We start from the raw sequence: 21,506 nt of genomic DNA, 5'->3' as shown, positions 1-21,506 counted from the left end.
AAAAACTCTGAATACCTTTGAAACCTGCAACGACGGTTTGACTCTCTGGGAATGGAAAGGTTCCATGGAGGGATGGTGAGAGAAGGCACGCAGGGTACACTAACCACAGGGTATTCGGTCCGAAAATCTGATAAATGACCACAGTGATTTGTTTCGATCGGGAACACGAGAAATATCAATTATATAATAAAACAGAATAATATCACACCTTGGCTCGACGATCGCGCTCGTCGGTACAATGCGCGGTACAGGGCATTTTATGACCTCATCATCTCGTTCTCTCCCTTGTTGGTTCTCTTTTTCTCTCAAAGTGTCCGGCTTGGGAGTGTGTTCTTCTGTTCAGTTCCTTTCATCAACCGAGCAAATGAAGCCACAAAGCTAGCATTCAAAACTTATGAAACAACAAATGGCGGGAAAATTATAGCACTGAGGGTCGTTGGACAGAAGCCCCCTATCCGCTATAAAAACGAAAGAAAAAAAAAACAGTGCTAGTTTACGATCGATGGGAGAAAACATGCTGTTTTGGGGTGTTCCTTTACCTTATCCGCAGTGGAGAGCTTTCTACATAGAGACTAGTAAACATATCGCAACGACCACCAGCAATTGCTTCCGAAACGCGCTTTTATCCAAGTAAGCATTTGTCTGTCTAGCTCCATGCCAAAAGGGGTTACAAGCTGGTTGACTCTTCATTAAGCACCCAACAAGAATCACAACAATATTTGTGATGTTTGCCATTCGTTATGAGCCTTTCGCTTTGCCACAACACCCATCCGGATTAGCCGCAGCTCCTGTCATATCAATTATGATATTTCGCGCACAGAACACGCACCAACCACCCGTATCCCGAATCTCCCCGGTCAACCCCGTAGAAGCTTTATTTCACTCTACAAACACACACACACACCTTGTACTGCGTACTACCCCCGGGGAGCTACATCACGAGACCCCGAATGTGCAGAAGTTATGTTTATGTTCGCGACCGTATTTATCTGTCATCGGCGGGTATTCTTCGCCGTAAACGATGACATTGCCGCCTTCTATTACCACACGTCACGTCACTGTCGCTGGGTAGCAACAGGCAACAGCCATTCATTCGTCCATGCTCGAAGAAGGCTGTCCTGGCTACTGCGTTTTGATTTTCAGCTTTTGCTTGTTACCTTTTTCCCATCGCCCATCGTGCTCGTCGGGGTTGTGTGTTCGAATTTACCCCCCCCCCCCCTCCTGGCGGTGGGTGACGATGCTGATAGCCTTTCGATTAAGATGGATTACACGATCACACACGGGTCTCACCCCACCCTGCAAGTGAATCTGGCAACTGTCGGCTGTCATTCGAATGGTTGATTGATTTTGATCGATTCCATTCCAACGGAGAAAAAGCGGAGCGCCCTTCCCGTTAGCCTGTCCAGGGTACGGAACAGTAAAAGTTAGGAACGGGAAGCTGGACCATTCTACCGCCCCAACTGCGCTCTTGGTCAGCTTTGTGGTGTTAGATTTCAGTGCTCGAGAAGGAAATTCTTGAACCAAACAGGACCGAAAGAGATGACCGCCGGGCGGGATGACTCAACAGAGTTCGAGGCTTTTTGTTACAGACAAGCAACAGAACTTCAGTGTCCTAATGAGAGCGGGAAGCGCCTCGACACGCGGAAGTCACGCGGTCATGCCACTCCGGCGCGCTGAGCAAAACAATAAGAAACAATGCAGACGGAGAAGCTCTGCAGCAACAACGTCAGCCCGACAAAAAAAAAATGCGCTTCTTCACCACTCTAAAAGCCCTCAGCTCCCCGCCTTTAGGTTGTTGCGGGCGTCAAGTGGACTACGCGCGTGAATCCAGCAGCGTAAAAATACAAACGGCAGCCAACTACTACCAACCAACACCGAGGGCTCTGTAATCAAAATAAATAGCTAACAATCCATCACATGTCATTTTTCTCCCGCGCTGTTTCTTGTTCGTTTTGTGGCTAAAACACACTTCTCCGTTTCCGTGCGGGATCGAGCCGTTCTTTTCGCGCTTTCAAGCCGACTTCCGAAGAGCGCGGGAGCGCGGGAGCAGCCCCCCTTTCAAGCTACGATTTTTGACGAATGGTTTGGGCTTTCATTCACTCACGGTGGCTTCGGGTGGGGGGGGGGGGTACGGCCACCATATGGACACCCTGCGCCGCCACACAAGCTATCGATCTCTTGCCATGGAGCACAACCCCCTTCAAAGCGGGGCACAAAGCGACGCACCAACCAATCCTTCGTACAAAACCGACTCGCACTCCGGTGCGTGACGGAATGATGGCGTTGATGATGGCACCCGCTGGCTGCTCCAACTGGTTGCTCCACCGGCAGAACGGTAGCCAAAATAAACACTTTCAACTTATTATTGGAGAACCATCGGGTGCGCTCCTGCCGGTCGGGATGCTGTTTGCTGCTGTGCTCGGTTGCAGCCACCGGCTCGAGTGGTTTGCTTCGAATGCAAAGTGCTGCGGCCGCGGGAGTGAATCACTGTAAATGTCTGGGTCTGGGTCCAAGATTTAGCAACCACCGACACACACACACTTGTCCATCTGCTTCACTCCCTCACTCTGGCCCTTTACCACACGCACTCGAGTGCCTTCCCAAGTTTGCTTCTTTGTCGAGCGACTCGAGACTCGGGTCCAACTACATCTCGACTCCCTCAAAGTGGCGGTAGCTGATGATGATCATTGAAACTGAGGCGTTGGGAAGGTTTCGCCCGATCAATGGAACACTACCTTTCTTCAATGGCAGGAAGTGTGCTTCTGGAAGTGGCTGGATGCAGCCCGTTATTACTGAAAACGGGTAACTAACGAGTAACGCTTCCCTATCAACATTGTGTCTAACATGTAAATGTTTTACAGGAATAACAGTTGTTTGAACTTTTTTCTGGCTGTATTTTCCAAGAATTATTTTACCAATCGTGTTTGAAATGCATCACAACATTCAGTATGCAAATCTGTCCAACTCCGTGTATTATGACTAATTTTGGAAATCGCAGAGAAAATGATACAAAGTTCCATTTCTCCACATCTTTTCGATTACTTTTCGGCCCGCTTGATGGATGCCCCTTTTCCAACACGTTCGCATATGTAATGCAGCTTATCAAATCTTGCTCCGGACGTTGGAGTAAGTTGCGAAACCGATTGCTGACCATTTTTCTTTTGATCTTTGGCAGCGCTCTTCCCGAGGGATGTTCATGAGACGGAATGAGTGGGTTTTTTTGCATGGGCTCTCCCAAAATCCAATTTGCATAGACACTCCAGGGGTTTGGCACCGTCGAAGAAGGAGGGAGATTATGTTTTGAAAGCACCGAAGGCACGAACTGCCCAACAAACGCACAAAAAGATTCAAAATTTCTTCCAAGAAACTAAGCAAACGTTATTTGCTGCTCGCAAAAATGACATTCTAATGTTACGAAAAGTATCTTGAGCGTGTTTCATCCATCATCTGGTTCTTATTTATCATTTTAAATGAAATGCCTAATTCTATATGATCACGAAATGGTTCTTTCAACGAATTAAGCTGTATTTAGACAATTAAATTCTAATTTGTGATAATAATATATCAACGAAATTCTCTCAGCATAAATCGTCAATCAAAATATATAACGAAACATCATATCGAACCAGACGTAAAGCGCTAATCAGCTTTCGCTATCGTCAGCATCAATTCCCACACATCTCTTGCATTATCACATCAAGAATAGCTACAACAAATGACAACCTAACGGGTTTACTATCTCCTGTGCAAAATATCGTATTGCCAATACCGTTAAACCTAACAACACAAGCTATGATAAATCCTTTCGCACATCCTTTCCTAGGATGCACCTTGCTTCCGTTAACCCTCGAGCGCAGGCGCAACGAAACGCGGAGCATCGCCTATCGCACCTAACCCACCACCGAGGCGTGGGAAGACGATCTCGCACCCATTGCGTGGTGCACCTTTTCTTCTTCTCCATCGGGTCCTTTCCCTTGATCGAGAGGATTACCCAATCGAACGAGAGAAAGCAAAAAAAACGAAGAATACATTCCCGTTGTGATAAATGTGATCCCCGTAAAGAATTGATATCAAACAAGATAAACACGCGGCATCCCGAACCGAACCGCGTTGCCCAAATGGTGTGTTCGTTTCTTTCCTTCTTTTTAAGGGACACACCGAGGAGACACCGTGAGGCGGAAACAAATGCCCGCTGCGCCCGGGGGATAGAGAGAGGTCGACACAGCGGATCAAATGACCGTTGCGCCGAGGTGCAAACGCATCGAATCCTTTCACCCGGGTCGAATGGGATTGTGTTGTAATGGACCCTTTTTTCTCGTTTTTCGGGCATTCTAAGCGCATTTCTTTTCCAGTTTTCTTCTATTATTTTCACCTCACCATTCCAGTGGACGACGAGTACTTTCTTTCTTCTCAACACCTACGAAGGGAAAAGGTTACAACGAGCGAGCCTCTTTACGAGGATGAGGCTAATAGAGTGATCATAGATCGAGCACGCTCAGTGGGCAATGAACTCTGCTGAAAGAAGATCGGAGATCATAAATGTTACACTGTCTATTCTTCTTTCGCGCCGTTCCAAAGGAGTCTTTCTCACTTTTCTACGATCACTGGACAGAGAAATAAATAATCTCATGTCACACGGAAACACGGATGGCCGTTACAAAGGACCATGGGAAAATTTGGACCGAACAAAAAAAAACTCCAAACCATAAGGAAAGGATTGGACTGGCGGCAACATCCTCTCAAGCGAACGGATCATCTCCACAGGACATTGCCAATCGACAAGCATTCCTTTTTCAATGGCCACCATTAAACCAAACAGATTCACCAATTAGCCAATCTTAAGCGCAAACTTTCTTCAAAATCTTCCAACAAAAACACACACTCACACAACAACTTATCTTCCCTCCTAACGATCCGTAACATGTCCTGATCCGTCACACGCCGGACTGCCCCGGCTTATCCCGGCACCACGGAGGATTATTAGCAAACCGCACCACAGAAGCGCACCACACATGGTTTGTGGTTTTGCACTTTTGCGGTGCCTGCTAAACTGCTATTTTAGCACCCATCATAATTGTCCCGGGGCGTTGTTCCGTTCGCACATCCGTTTGACATCCGTCCGCCCTTTGCTAGAAGGGGAGGAGATCGGTGTTCGCACAGACATCCTGGCCATCTGTGACAATCCGAGCGTTCTCCGGCAACGGGACAGTGTCGACCCATGACGGAAGGCGGGATGGAACGAGCACCACACACACACACACACACACACATAAATTTGTCCAATTTCTGGGTGAAAGTGTTGCAAACGGAGAGAGGTAGAGAGTGAGAGACAGTGAAAGCGAGCGAAGGACTAATGAAGCAAACCGAGAACCGTAATGATGATAGTTTTGCGGTACCGTTTCTTTATCGCCACCGTTGTACTCGTTTTGCAAGAAGGGAAAAAAACAATCACAGCATTGACAGCCCCTCACGGTAAAGATGCTAGTGCTTAACAACAGTAACAAAAACGAACCTAAAACAAGCAACATTGTCCCCCTTGTGTTTGTGGTAAAGAGATTGCGTTTCGCCTTCTGCTTAATCCAACTGCCAATATACACAGCAGAGCAATAGCAGTAGCAGCAGTAGTACAGCCTGCTGACCAAACCTCAACCTTTTTCCCAAATCCATTCTCGGTGCGTACTAACGACATCAACGCTCCTTTTTCCTGCTTGTTCTTGTTTTGTTGGTTTTTTTTTACGCAATACGTTCGAGTTTTTTGTGTGCTGAAACCATTGTCACATTTCGTCAGCGAGTTGTAGTGTGGTACGAAAAATATTAAATCAATCAAAGAAAACAGACAAACGGTCGTTGCTTGCGGTTAGAGAGGGTGATTGAACGCCCTCATACACACATCTATACTGAGGTTTTTAACACGCCTCATACTTAGAGACCATTAGAGAAATTAACAGACAAGCGATATAGGTTATTTAGACGACTATTATGTGATAAAATCTTTTAAAATTATTAAAGTTTTTTCAAACTTATTAATTTATAACAACTTTATTTAGTCGTCCTTTTCAAATTTTCAACAATAACGCTCATGAATTTCATAAATCTTATATGAGTGATATGAGCTCCACTTTCAAAAGTAGCTTCGCAGCGGTAAGGATAAGTTCGTGGAATAAGACATCATACATCACTGGTTCAATACTCATATAGAAATTCACTTTTCCCAATATATTCTTGAATCTTTACAAGCTAAATACAACAAGGTGGATGACTCTTACTAATTAGGACAAATATTCGAAATGATGTAACTAAACGGATCTCTCCTTTATTCAACTAATGATTTCCAGGATAAGACAATTGAGCTCTCGTACCTCTTCTTGCACCATCATACACAACTGGTGATGGATCATTTTTTTGTAAATATAACAGAAAACACTGATCCCATGCTGGATACTATCTATCCAATACTACGATAATATCAAACGAACTATAGTGTGCTCCAATAACAAGTAAAAAACACACAGCTCAAGGGCAACAAACCTCAAGAAGTCAAACCAGTACAACGCACCAGCGGAAATGAAAAGAATTTAAATCGACAGAAAACGGGTCAAAAGTACCATCGGTGACCCTTCATCGGGACCCAATCGAGACCCAAGCATTCAAGAGAGCGAGGGAGAGCTATTAGAAGTAACAACTCTCTAACAAGATTACCGTTTAACATCATCCTACCACCACCACCACCGCCAACTGGAGAACAGGGAGAAATGAAGTGCAATGGGACAAGGCGTCGCCTACTGCCTTTCGGCTTCCGAAAGCACAACCCTACAAGCGGCGTTAGACATTAGCCGATCACTCTCGGTGTTTGGTCCCCCCTTTGGTCGTTCCTAATGAATCGATCGCATAGAGCAACGGATCCAACTGAAGACAAAAAAAAAACAAAATAATACAACCACCAAAAAGAAGACCCACACACCGGTTAGTCTAACCCCCCTCCCGAAAAGAGGGACGACGAGAAAAAAACGACTAATAATAATAAGACGCTCTTCGGGGCTCTTTTTTTTTTTTCTTTCGCTCTGCTTTTTTTCCGGTACGCCAAACAATCGACATAAAAATCTCCGCCCGATGCGGTAGCTGTCAGAACTGGGGTTCGGGATTATAAACATGACAAATTTATTAGCTTTTGTGTAATTTTCGAATGTGAGCCTAGGGCCGCGAAAGAGCCGGACAGCCATGCCGGTGCGGCAGAATTTCGTTTGGTCAGCGGAAGGACACAAAGACACACACACAGAAACACACCGAATGGAATCGAATTTGAAGGGCGTCCGAATGAAATTTGGGGGATATTTGTGTCTTCTGAATAACACACCTGATCGAACTGTAGCCTGCCTAGCAAGCGCGCAGGGTTCAGTGTCTAATGCGAAAAAGGAATTTTCTGTCAAGAACCATCTTGTCTCTTCCTCGGGTAATTAAAGCACGAAAATATCACCATCGCGAGTGTTAGACATTTTCAACGGGGAAACTTTACACTCTTTGCCCTCGGCTTTTGTCTATCACGGGGGTTTGGGAGTTCAAAGTCTGCCACCGCGTTCGGACGTGTCCCATTCATTATTCCCGATCGTAGACCACAAAGTGTCAACGTATCGAATGACACACTCAGACACAAACTGATAGGAAAGATAGATTTAGTGGGGGGAAAAAGGCTCGCCACGAAACTAGTGTGCCAAAACGTAGCCCCCCACCATTTCACTGTGACCATCATTTCCATACTGCCAGTGCCATGACGCCAAAGGCGAGTGACACGAACCAAGCCATCGACCACATTCGGCAAACACCGGAGTTGCATCTCCAAGTGACACGAACCAAGCCATCGACCACATTCGGCAAACACCGGAGTTGCATCTTCAAATAGTGCATCGGTGTCAGTGCATCGGCATACGCTTGACTTCTTGCCCATCGCGATACCGTTCTGTCGGTATGGCCATTTGCCCCGCCAATGCTCGATCTCTGTATCTCTTGTTGTTGGCTGCCGCTTTGAAGCATTGTTGTTTCTTAGCAGCACATACCGTTCTACTGTGTTCTAGTTTTTTTTTCTTGTTTACACTGCGTAATTCGTCCGCCGGTTCTTGTGCTTTGTCGCTCCAGTATAGCCGGCATCAGTGCCGGAAAGCTGATCGGCGGGATAGAATTCACACAGCGCACGGCGAACCAGAGGGAAGGAAAACGGCGTGCAGGTCAGAATGGGGCCGGCCGGCTTTCGTTTGATGTCACCTGAACGTGTCATACGGGGATCTTCGCCCCTTATCTTAATCGGCGCGTCGTCCAAACCATCCCGAGCCCGTCCACGGCCCGAGGCTCGCGGGGAGGTGGAACACCGGACGGCAGATAAGTAGCACGTGATGTGACATTGTCCTCCAAGGGGCACAGGAAGGCACACACGGAACGACAATAGCCTCTCGAGCACCGTTTGTGCTCCTCTAAGGAACACACAGTTGCGACTACAAAGGAAGCACGGAATGGGGGGGAGGAAAAATGGAACACGGATAAAGCACAGGAACGACACACACAAAAAAACGTCTCCTCCAAACGGGTCCCCAAGACACTTCCCGGCGTGGGTTTTGTTCTGATTCTGACGCAGAAGGGTAGAGAGAGAGAGAGAGTGGGTAGGGTATTTCACCCTTTTTTCCCTTCAGAACGTGCGATGGTGACAATTGAAAGAGATTTCTTTCCCCGAACCTCCAATCCACAATCTCGCCATGTCTCGCAGGTCTCGCTCAAAATGCATTATGACTGCACGCGGTGCATACAGCAAGAAGTACGACACATATGACGAACCCCCAAAAGGGGATGGAGAATAACTGCCGTCACGGGATGAATGAACCGTCCGCGGCTCCAGGGCCTGTACCGATTCTGTTTTCAAAAGAATGAATCTCGATCCTTTGCTCAATGAATGGAACTTGTAAGACTTACTGTGCATCATGCGAGTGTGTCTGTTGGATGACCCTTCCTGAGCTGGGGCAACACGAGGTCACACCCGTGAAAGTAACTCCTTGACACCGTGAGGATCATCCCTATCGGGAGCGACGACCGATCGGGACATCACTCTCTCTCTCTCTCTCATCTCTTCATCAATCCCGATTGGAATACACGTACAGTTCTTGTAATGCTAATATTCCACCTCGCAGCTAATCGCACGGAAGAAAGGTGACCATTGTTGAGGTTGTCGCGCCTTCGCCACAACACACACACACACACACACACTACACACGAAGAGTGGTTTGTTGGCGTTCCCCGTTTGATTTATGCTCATTGTCGTCTGACACGCAGCGCGTTTCTGTGCCCGGTACGGCCGCGTGTCGAAAGATCAATCGATCGTACAAAGACGATAATCAACGGGACAAAAGGGCGTTTTAAGTAGCGCGTCGCTTCAAACCTTGTCCCATCGCGAGTGAGTTGTTCGGTAAGTAATATGCGATCATTTAACGAGTACCGCCGAGAAGATGACCAACCAATGGTGAGGATATTTGGTGAAATCTTGTATATACGAACATTTCTTTGCTTTTAATTGTAAAGCTTTCCCAACTATTCTTTTGCTTTGATAGTCATCGTTTTTTTGTGTGTCCCTTTTTGCTTCTCTTTTCCTTTAAATATCATCCCCAGACAGACGAAAGGGCTATAATTCATCATGCTTCAATATTATTTTTGTGTTTCTCTCTTTAAGTAAGTTGTAGTTGGAAGAATTGTATCCGCTCCTCTCCGACAGCACCCCTCACAACACCTCCAACACCAACTGCATCGAACAAACACATTCGAGCCCAACCCAAACTGCAACTTCCCCGACGTTGTTGGTGTACAATTTGTGAAACAATCATGTTGAAAAATTTTATTGTTACATTTATGAAAGATTGTGTTAACACCGTCCGCTGTTTGCCACGGGTAGACACACCCCTAGTGCCTGAAGCCTGTGCCGTGAGTTTTGGTACCGCGCAAAAACCGCGACCGAACGCGGACAAGCGTGAGGGAACGATCGTCGTGGCAAGAAATGAGTTGGCGTATTGAGGCAATTTTAATACTTCGCCTCGGCTCCGCGGGCGTGTGTTGTCGGGCACGGGTTTTGGCAAATGTGCAACAAACGCGTGTGGGATGATCACATCGGCATACACAGCCATCATCACCAAAGGGAAGGGAACTGTGGAGGAGCAACGAACATCCAACCATCGAGTACATTGGCCAGAATTTGGTTCGTTTGTTAAAAATTAACAGTTTTTGCTTTATTTTGCTTTTTGAACATTTTGAAACTAACATTCAATTCAAAGGGATTTCAATTCTCGTACCTCAAACCAATTGAGGCTTTAAACTGGACAAACAAACTCTCACAAAATCATCATTTAGTGATGCCAAAGTCCCACTCAAGCAGAGCAGAGATACAGCAAACTATTTACCGCTAAACTAAAGCAACCTTATCGGCAAAGACCCTATACCAACTTTCCCCGAAAACAGCTCATCCTTTTTCCAGTGGCGCGCGAACTTTATCGCTTCAGTTTGGCAGAATAAATAAAACCGCCTCAGTCAGCCGAGCGTACCGGTGCTGTTTTGCCGACCCCAAAGCGCTTTTATCTTATCTCCGTGTGGCACCCCGACTCGCTTACAGTCGGCATCGTTCTCCTTGCAAACCCCCGTAACAACCGCAGGCCTAAAGACATTTACATTTACCCCTGGAACGTCAAGATGTTCAGATGGTTGTTGGTGGCGCTCCAGTGGCGAACATTACCACTACGCCAGAACACATCTCTTGTACGGCATCCGGGGTAAGGGCTCGCGCTGTGACGCGCGGTGTATGTCGCGTTCCTTCTTCTCGCCACGGGCGAAAGACACACACACACAGACACACACGAAATGTGCTACCTTATGGCGACTTCTGACACTTGCCTGATCTCTCATTTGCCTGTTCATGTGCAAAACGGGAATGGTGAGAAGCGAAAAGAATGGCCCACCAACGGAGCAATACGGTCCATCGAAAGACCTAGCAGTGTTCTGTGCTGTGCTGTTTTGCCATCAGAATCGATAACCTGGATCACCAGACATCTCGAACCACTCTACGCCCAACCCCATTGTGTTATTGTACTTCCTCGTCCCTCGCTCTTTGTCCATTCAAACGACCACTAATTAACGACAGGATTCCCTTCCCAGCCGTTCCACACGCTCGAGCCCGATGGGGAGGATCTCCAAACGGGCGGCAACAATCTTTGACGATTGCAGCCCGCAACCTGGCTTAAGAGGGCCTTTTTGCCAAACTTTGCCGCCATCAGCATCGCAATGATACGCTTCACGATTGCGCGACACACACACACACACACACGATCTCCCCTGACAGGGCAACCATTTTTATGGAATTATTTTCCGGTACCTCCGGTCTCTTCATGTTTTTCCAACCAATTAATTGGACATCCACATCCTATCCTCTTCTTTTATTTGCATTATTCCTCCCCAAAACACCACCAAAAAAGCTTCAGCGACTCGAACAACTTTCCCAAAAACCATAGTGCGACGCCAAAGGCAGGATCTGGATGGCACACAGCGTACGGGGCTGGCGGAACCATGGTGGGTGAATCCGCAGGTGAATCCTCGCGATTCGTCTTCAAAAACCCTACTTTCTCGCGAACCGGTAAAGCCAAACCGGCCAGCAACAGCAGCAAAAAAGTGGTCTAAAATTTATTGTCATCGCTTTGGGCATCTATCTTACCCGGGGTGACTTCGTTAGCCACACAGCCACACACACACAGACACACATTCCGAAAATCTCACCCAGCACGGCAACAGCATATCCTGTTCGATATCGGGTTAAGGTGGCCCCGTCATTACGAGGAGAAATTTTTATCTTAAAACTAGAAACCGAAACTAGTAAAGGCCCCATCTTCTTCCATTCCCATGTGTGTTATGGGAGATTATTTCGCGCAGTCCGGATCGTAAAACATGCCTTCGCCTTCGCCCCTTCATCCGCAGCCAAAATTGGTCAATCGGGGATTGCGGATTTTATCTCTTGCGCGTGTGGCGCGGTACCGAGCCGATCCGAGGTGACACCTTTTGCGGTGACCCGGTCCGGATTCTCGGCGGGGCATGTTTCGTTTCGCGTGTTTTGGCCAGAGCTCAACAGAAGGGGAGTAACAACAAAAAAACGGGTGGCCATCTTAAATTATTAACTCCGCCAGGACAGGAAGCTTAACGATTAATGGAGCAGAAATAGAGGACACCCCGTTTTGTGCCCGGGTGTTACACAAATCAAACCCCATAAGCACCAACAGCCAGCAGCAAAAGATGGAGACGGGGGGAGAACTAGTGAAGAATCATAAATTATAATTAGTAACAGATGCAGCCGGATCAAGCACCGCTGGGTTTTATATTGTTTTGTATCGGGAGGAGGGGGAAAGAGACCAAAAATGCCTTTTCCATAGTTCGCTTGTCGCTTGTCTATGATCATAAATTTTGCAAACATTTCAAACAAACACACCAAGCTTTGGAAATAATTCTTCTTCACGCCTAGATCGCATGCATTTCATTTGGTGCCGACGATTCGGCCCAGCTCAAACACACGGTACAAGAGACGCGAACCAACGGAAAGAGCGGAACAACTTCCCCGTGTTGCTTGGACGTTCAAACAAAGAATAATCAATTTGTACAGTTGCAACGACCGCAAACAAAGTGCAGCGATGCAATACCTCCCTGTGGAAGTGGCTGGATCGCATCTGCACTACACCTCAAAAGTTCCGCTACATACCAAACCCGTCCGGACGCCAGCACCGTTCCCCCACTTCAGGTAAACATCAGCAAAAAATCCACTTGAACATGCACCGCCCATCCATGCTGCCTGACCAAATGTGTGCGTGTGTATGTGTGTCCTCCTCCCTGCGGGGAAAGGGATGTACAAACGTCCGGGATGAACACATTGCCGCATTCCCAGTGCCCAGCATGGTTTTGTGCCCAGTCCGGCCAATTGCTTTCGTTATCTGATGGCTCCGGTATTGCACTTTGCATGCGCGCGGTTTCTTTTCCCTTTCGGCGGGACACACACACACCCAAACGCGAAGACACGAAGGCACAAGGTGCCGCAAGGATGCAACTGCGCGCGATCTTCAGCACGGCGTTACCGGATGGAGCCATGTTTGCCGATCGGTAGCGGCTACTTTAGCGCTTCGGTAGCAACTGATCCATCGCGTGCGAGGAAGCGTAAGAGTCTTTCCTTTCCTTTCGGTAACATCCATCGCAACAAGGCAGACGACGAGCACGTCGGGCCCCGACCAGAATGCAACGATGATCGCGCTTTATGGATATTGGGTACAGTGTTTGCGTTTATTTAGCGCCAACAGCCAACCAAACCAAACGGGCTGAAGATATATATATGCCGCTGACAGTGGAAACGGACGAAATACCATCACCGATCACCGGGATCGGGCGGCAGAGAGATCGAGCAAGATCGTCGACAATTGGACACGTCGAAGCAATACAGCCCGAATCCATTAGCACGCGCTGGTGTTGCCGCTGAGCTTAAAAGCAAAGAAGTGTTTTGCATCCTGTGCGCGCACTGTTTGCTTAATTAAATTGCTGATACTGCAAGCAGCGCCGCCGCGGCGTGTTCTTGGGCTGCGGGAATGTTCTGTGTGATAAGTGTGTTTTGCGGGGGGTGTTATGGAAGCCTCAGATAGTTCCAAAGGTACAGCGATCAATTCTGTTTGTCTATGTCTAGGATCCTCAGAAGATCTGATTACCTATAGAATTTGTAAAACTTTGATCGTACGAAAATACAGTCTCTTTGCCACATTTGTATTATTATTTCATAGTTTCTTCAGTTCTTGTGTATAAAGAACATCTGAAGTACAAATCTGACTCTAAACAAAAAAAAAATATATACAAATAAAAGATCAGCTATTTCCGCGAAATTTTTAAGCATTTTGTAGATCCATCTCCATTTCATGAAGTCTTCAATTTATGGTCGAATGTCTACCCAGCAATTAAATTGGACCATCAACACTACTTTTGAGAGTTTCTGTGCATCTTTGTAAGTATATTAACGATTCAATTTAAAGATATTATACCTCCCATTCTCACTAAACAATCAATTGAGGTTTAAAGTTTAAACTGTTCATAAAATACCTAGTTTAAGCTCCAGATTGAGTGATGCCTCGTTGGAACCACTTTGGAAATAAACAATCAATGGCAACAGATTTCTAATCATTTCCTGCTATCAATCCAACACACTAGACCTATGTTGCCTGATGCTCGATGTGATAAGCCTGTTAAAGCATCTTCGCAAACGCAGCGACGAAACCTCCCGTGCTATCGGCAAGCAGCACCCCGCCGGCCAATTTGACAAGGAATGCCAATTCCGCATGCTCGCCAAATATTTTATTACACGCCGTGACTGTATTTTATGGGACATGTTTTGCATTTCTGCACCAAACAACGCCGTGCCTTGACTTCGCCGTGGCCCAAAACAACGACAAAAAACCGCTCAACCCGAACTGTTCCCCCTGCGATGAGATCTAGAAGTATTTCAATAATTTAACACTGTTTGTATAATGAGCCGTACCCACAGACACGGGATGGGGATGATGTCGATACGGTTTCGTACGGCCGGCGGGATTGCGGGATGAAAAGCAGCCGCGATGATCGCGCATTTGGAGCAACAGGTGGACGCACGATTCGGCAAAGGGAAGATCCCCTCACGTCGCTTCTCCTTCAAGTTTAGAGTGTGTGTGTGTGTGTGTGTGTGTGTGTGTGTGTGTGTGTGTGTGTGTGTGTGTGTGTGTGTGTGTGTGTGTGTGTGTGTGTGTGTGTGTGTGTGTGTGTGTGTGTGTGTGTGTGTGTGTGTGTGTGTGTGTGTGTGTGTGTGTGTGTGTGTGTGTGTGTGTGTGTGTGTGTGTGTGTGTGTGGTGTGTGTGTGTGTGTGTGTGTGGTGTGTTGTGTGTGTGTGTGTGTTGTGTGTGGTGTGTGTGTGTGTGTGTGTGTGTGTGTGTGTGTGTGTGTGTGTGTGTGTGTGTTCGTTTCCTTATCCAATTTCTAAGCACCGGTCTAATGCTCTAATGCTTGCTCGTGTAGAAAGTCGTGGAAGATGCTTTGTTTTGGGATTAATATACGATCGGTCCGATCTTGCGGAGTAGCAAAAACAACAGCAAAAAAGGATCAGATGTGCAGAAAAGCTGCACCAAAGCACCGAACCCGACAGCACCACACGTTTCTAAACAACACGGTGCGCGGAAACGATTCCCCGTGGCCTAAATATTAAAACAACAAATCCGGCTGCTAGCAGGAGAGGCAAGGGTGCTTTGGAGATGATAGCCGCCGAGAACAGAAATGAAAACTGATATCGTGCCGCGGCGGAGGTCGTAAAATAAAGTGAATTTACATAAATTTTAACCCAAATTTTAGTCACTATCGGTTAGAGCGCGCAGCCACGAAACCGCACCTAGCCCCACCGACCTAGCCACCGGCTCTTAGTTATTGAGGATTTTGGGATAATATGGGGGAAGAAGGGGTCAGAGCGATCGTTTCTCGATCTTTGGCTCTTTGTTTGTTTCGTTTGATGTTTACCTCCGGCGGAACGGAAAACTTTACTTCTACTATTACTACTACTACGTCCATCACCAGGACCAGTAGGCCGGATAAGGCTTCGTTGATCCTCAGCAACCGTCCGTCCTATTGATGCTCTTAATACACCACGCAGGCTCGTTTCTTTTTTTTCTCCCTCTCTAACAAGAGTTAAGGCTACAAAAAACGGCGACGATTTAATTTTTGTTTGTTTTATTCAAATCAAACTGCCCATTTCGCTAGCTCGCGAACCGGGACCGGGTGATAAAGCAAACCAAAAAAAAAAACATCACTTCCCTCCAATAAAGAATCCTTTTTCAAAAACCCAAAGCTGGTGAATTGGTAGCAGCCGGACCGGATCATTAAATGGTGGCAGTGAAATAAAAACAAGTAGTCTTTGATGCCTTCACACCAGAATCACCGAGCAACAAAAAACAAGCAGCTTTCTCTTCCGTTCCCGTTCCCTTTCGCACAGGACTTTATGACTTTTGCGCAGATTAAACCATCACCCGATTAGAGGAAAGTTGAAAAATAGATAAAAATCTATTAAAAACCGCAACAAGTGCTTCACGGTGAGGATGAAGTTTTTTTTTACATTTTCCATCCCTCTATGCACGATAAAGCGTATAAAATCTGTGATAATAATTGGCATAATTGGCGTAATGGCGCAAAAGGTAAGCGCTTGAATCTTTTCGCCCGGGATGTGTAAAGTATCCTAATTGAATAATGCTGAAAGCTTTTTTTGTGCGAACTTTTACCACCACACCGAGAACGTGCTTTCATTCTTGTGCACCACAAAAAAGATGTTTCAATTCAATTATGAAGCAAATCTTTTACACTTCTTAAATTGTGGTTAATAATAGTGGTTAATAATAATAGGTTAATAACAATAAAATAGTATGCACACTATTCAGCTCTAATTTTTATCTAATTCTTGCTTCAACGCCACGCCTTCAGCTCGCTTTCTGACCTTCTCCATCGGTTACAACACTGAAAAAAGCCACCATAAACCTACATTTCACATCACAAAAAGGGACAAATTGTACTATAAAAGCGGTACGGGGGAAGTGTGCCATAAAAGTGCTCTTATTAAATTAAACTATCATTTGCGAAAGCTATCCACGGCGGTTAGCAGTGGTTTAGAAAAACCACCTTTACCGCCCTTGAGCCTCACTAGTTATGCTTTATCACCACCACTACCACTGCCCATTCATTGCATTGCAGGGATAAATGGTTCATCTTTTAACCATGCCCGCTCTCGACACATCTTTCCTCTTCATCTTTCAACACCCACCGAGAGTGTGTCTGAGGTGCCCCAAGCCGGTTGTGTGCGGGCTTTTCCGACGTCATAAATCCACATTTATCCGGCTGTATATCTTGGAAAAATTTTGCCCAAAAACAATATCACCTCCTCCACGGGGGAGCGTTGTCGTTTTGTGTTGATTTTTCCTCCACAGCTTCTCTTACACTCTCCCCACTCTCCGTCCGTTATTGTCGCTGCTTGATAAAGAGCCATAACTGGCCAGCCGAATTTTATAGACCCTTGAAGCTGAACTAGCCTTTTATTTCACTGCCTGATATGGTTGGCTCCACCGCCGCAAAAAACTAAGCCCCGTAAATTTGTGCCCCAATGACACAATAGAAACACAATACACACAGAGTGGCAGAGCCCCAACCTCAGTGTGTAAATAATTTCTTTCAAAACCTCCTCTTCCTCTCCTCCTCAGCACTGGTTGATCCGGGGGTCCGCAGGTCGGTCGCCCTTGTGCCATCTTCCCGCGATTCGGGCCCGATTCAAGTCAATGTTGTTGCCAGTTACGATGAATTGTAAGCAATGAAGTGGTGATCCTCGATCCCGAAAAACCCGAACAAACGCACAGTGTAGGAATTGCCGCCTTTGCCAGCATGCTTGCTTTGCTAATTCCTCAGTGGACGTGGTCATCGTTTAGCTGTTAACCTGGTTTCAAGACGCACACGAAGAAGCACCTTAGTGCCTATTTTGGACAAATCTTTCCCCCCTTTCGCGGTGTGCTCTGTGTGTCTGTTGTTAACCATTTGGAGCGAAATTTGGAGCACGCGGGACGTTGGATTCCCGCGGGTGCTTAGCGAAACATGAATAAAACAAACAATTTATCGCGTAATTGAGTAATTGTGCGTGGAATCTTGGGTGGTGCGGCGGTGTGATAAGGAAGAGTGAGTGTGTGTGTGTGTGTGTGTGTGTGTGTGTGTGTGTGTGTGTGTGTTGTGTGTGTGTGTGTGTGTGTAACGGGGAAGTCTCTTTGAATGGGAAATGAATTAAAACCTTTATGTTTCGTTGCACCTTGGAGAGTGGACGAGCTCATACAACTGTTGTTAGAGCAAAATTACTTTTCTTAGTTCAATGGGGAGGATCTCTAGAAACAAGATCAGCTTTTTTGAAAGGCACAACTAATAGATATCCTCAATGTGCTTAGGTTCTTTTATAGTCTTCCATATGATCCATTTATAGCACTGTAAAGTCCCTCATTTGCAGATCAGTAATGTTTAATTCTGCGGTCAAAGGAGGCCATACTTTTCTTATTTGGATACTTCATAACACACGCTTGAAACTAACACAGCGTGATGATCATCTGATGCGATCTAATCAATGATTTGATGAGAATCTCCAAAATCCTAAGACCGCATCACAACTTCGACAGACTCCAAAGAATCATTCAAAATCCAATAGACTTGATGAAGAAATTATTTTGGAAAATTGTGACAATATGTTTCTACAATATCTTGGTTCAGAAAACATTATTAAACGTAAAGTGGTGTCAGAATATTTCCTAAAAGAATTAACAACAGATCTCCCATAGAACACTCCCTCCCCAACCAAGACCGATCTTCAAATGTCGGAGAAGACAGTCTAGCGTTGCCACAGGAACGCGTAGTGTGTAGGCGCTGTACACTCTACAGCACGTCTGTTTATATGTTTGCTGATCGCAAAAAAAAACAGAACCAGAGACAAAACGTGAAACATAAACATGTCAGACAATGAATGTTCCGCTGCTTCAAAGCGTTCCCTTTTGGCGTTTCAGTGCGACCCACAGTTGTCACACACACACACGCACACACTTGCTGTCCACCTCTCTTCCCACCCAAAAAAAACCAATTCAACGAGAGGCGCAGTATCTCGCGCACCCGATCAAATCTCGATCGATCTTTTCGGCTTTCGGCTATAAGGGTATAGTTCATGCGCGGATGCGCACCGAAATCCCGAGACCCCTCAGCACGGCACGGTGTGTTGACAGTGTCTCGTACCATCGCTTTCGGCGGCGATCCCGGGGAAAACGATCGCAAGAGTTGGTTCAGTTTCATCGTTACCCTTCTTCCCCCCCGCAAGTTCACCAGGGCTGGGGCCCGGTTGTCGATTAGCTTTTTATTCCCCCCCCCCCCTCCGTCGCCCCAGGGGCTGCTTCTGTGGCTGGTGTCACGTCTCCAAAGCCCACAGCACACCAGTGCGCCGAGTGCGCTGAGTTTGATGGGAAACTTTTTTATTTGTTTGATGTCATTTTCGCTTTACGAGTTTATTTCTAATCTAAAATATGGTTTTCATTAGAGGCGAGATTACCTCCTGCGCCCTTGTGCTGCTGCTGGTGCTGGTGCTTCGGTTCCACCCTGCCCGGCAGCCACTGCCTATATCACACATCCCTGGTGGAGGTTTCAAAACTCGACCACGCTCCTTGTGCCGCGGCTCGCCTAATCAATGCCGTCCATCGGTCAACGATATGGACGGTGAACTATTCCTCCGCCTCGGTATCGTCTGCCGCGGTCGTCACAGAAATGTGGTTTCCCTCCAAAACTAAAAGGCACACACAAACACACAGGCTAGAAAAGCGCGAAAGAGAGGAGCTGAAGGAAACAAATCGAATCCAACCGCGGGATATTCGTTATTTTTATTATTAGCTTTTCTGTTCCGCAGTTTTTGTTGTTGTTGTTGTTGTTGTAAAGCTCTTCTAGTCTTTTGCTTGGAAGATGTAGATACCAGCCACACCATATCACCTATCAGCTACAAACACACACACACACACAATTATGATCCATCTCAGCTGGTGGTGTCGTATCGAAAAATGCCCCGTCTTCGTAGAAAGAAATTAATACCTAACAATTAAGCTACGCGAGGAAAAATAAACACTCCGGGCATCATCATCATCAGCCGGCCGGGACGCTCAAGAGCTGACCACCGAACCCAGAGATCCAGCCCCCCCATTGGCGCTAGCTTAACGGCTCGCTGCGGAAACCTGATTCAACCTCAACCAATGAAGATGGTTGGTTGGAAACCAAAAATTTGAAGCCAATTACTGCCTAAGATGGAAGCTTTTTTCCTCTAATTTAATTGACGCTCCACTTTACTGTGTGCGATGGAGACAGCCGAGAATGACTATTAGGGATGAGTGTTTTTGTGGTCTTTGATGTTAAAATTATGTTGTGTTTGTAGGGCAATATTTTAGCCAAAGTTCTAAATCTTAAAAGTACAATGTTTTTTAAATCTCAATCACATCATATCTCGTACGTTTCTTCACGAAGATAGACCCAGTTTTTCCCCAACTGTCAGTTCCTTCGTCCTTCCTCTAAATACAAAGACGACATACAAACACACAGACAACTCCCAGCCCTCCATCCCCCCCCCCCCTCGGCAATAACGTCTCAACCCTCAATATGCAAATCGGCCAAAGATTTCCTTACCCCGATAATCACGATTATCGTTGGCATAACCGTAATAATTACAGCGGCATTAACAACCTTCGCATGCATGATTACGATTATTGTTATTTCGTTGGGCGTCGGGCGCGCGCCCTGTGCCTGTGCATGCATGCACACCAAGAACGCAAGAACGAACGAACGAACGAATGACATGAGCCAAAAAGGATTATTCTATCTGCCCACACTCCTGGAGGATGCTTCCTTCTTTTCCATTTTTGCCGCTTCGCGTGTCATCCAAACGATCATGATGATGATGGAGCGCATACAAAAATTGTGCAACGGAATGTGCAAAAATGGCATCACATTTTCCTTCCCGCCCTGCTGCTCTTTAGCGACTCCCCTAAAAAAAAAGACACATTTTTTATGTGTTTTAAACCTTCGCTCCACTTTTCCTCCCTGAAGCTAAATATTGAATGACACTTTAACGCGCGCAAACGTGTCACTTATTCTCTTTGACACATTCCTTACGAAGCGGGCACGATTTTAGCCCCCTCCCAGCTAGCAGCCGTAAGATGTGGAGCAAATGGTAACGAAATCATTTCGTGCTTCATACTTTCTTCCTTCTACCTCGCTGTGCTGTGCTGTGGTGTGTGAATTATCATGTAAAATTTAACCTTTTTCCCCTGTTTGCAGTGAAATGCTTTCCCTGCTTCCTTAGCCAAAGACGCTCACGCCTCACGTCGATATCCGCGTCTTCCCGCCGGGAGCAATACGGGAGCGTGCTGTAGGAGGGCGATGGCTTTTTGGCCTTAATTTATGGTCCCCTTGATGTGCGCTTGGTTTATGTCCTCTTTTCTTATGCTTCACTTTTGCAACACTTGCTCAAAATTTTGCCCCATCGATCCCCTCCCCGCCCGTTCTGGCCTGGCCAAAAATACAGCAAAATAAAGATAACTTCCCACCTCTTCAACGTCAACCGACATTGCTTGCTTGTGTATGTTTTTTTTTATGATACGTGTGTAAAGCTGATGTTGTGTGTTTGTATGAAATATTTGGCTCCATTCAACGATTCTACCTCTCAAAACGCCCCCCCCCCCCTCAAAAGAGGAAATATACACACAACAAAGAGCGTATGTGTGCACTCACACTAACGCGCAAATATATCACACCAGAAAAACGCACCAACGAATGAAACGTGAATGACCGCGAAATCCGCAAACGAGACCGGCAAATACACCCACACACACACGCACACACTTAAACACACTGAAGGG

Source organism: Anopheles merus, chromosome 2L (genome assembly GCF_017562075.2).
Source record: "Anopheles merus strain MAF chromosome 2L, AmerM5.1, whole genome shotgun sequence".
Lineage (NCBI taxonomy): Eukaryota > Metazoa > Arthropoda > Insecta > Diptera > Culicidae > Anopheles > Anopheles merus.
The sequence above is the reverse complement of the archived record's forward strand: the minus strand, read 5'-3'. Positions refer to the sequence as shown.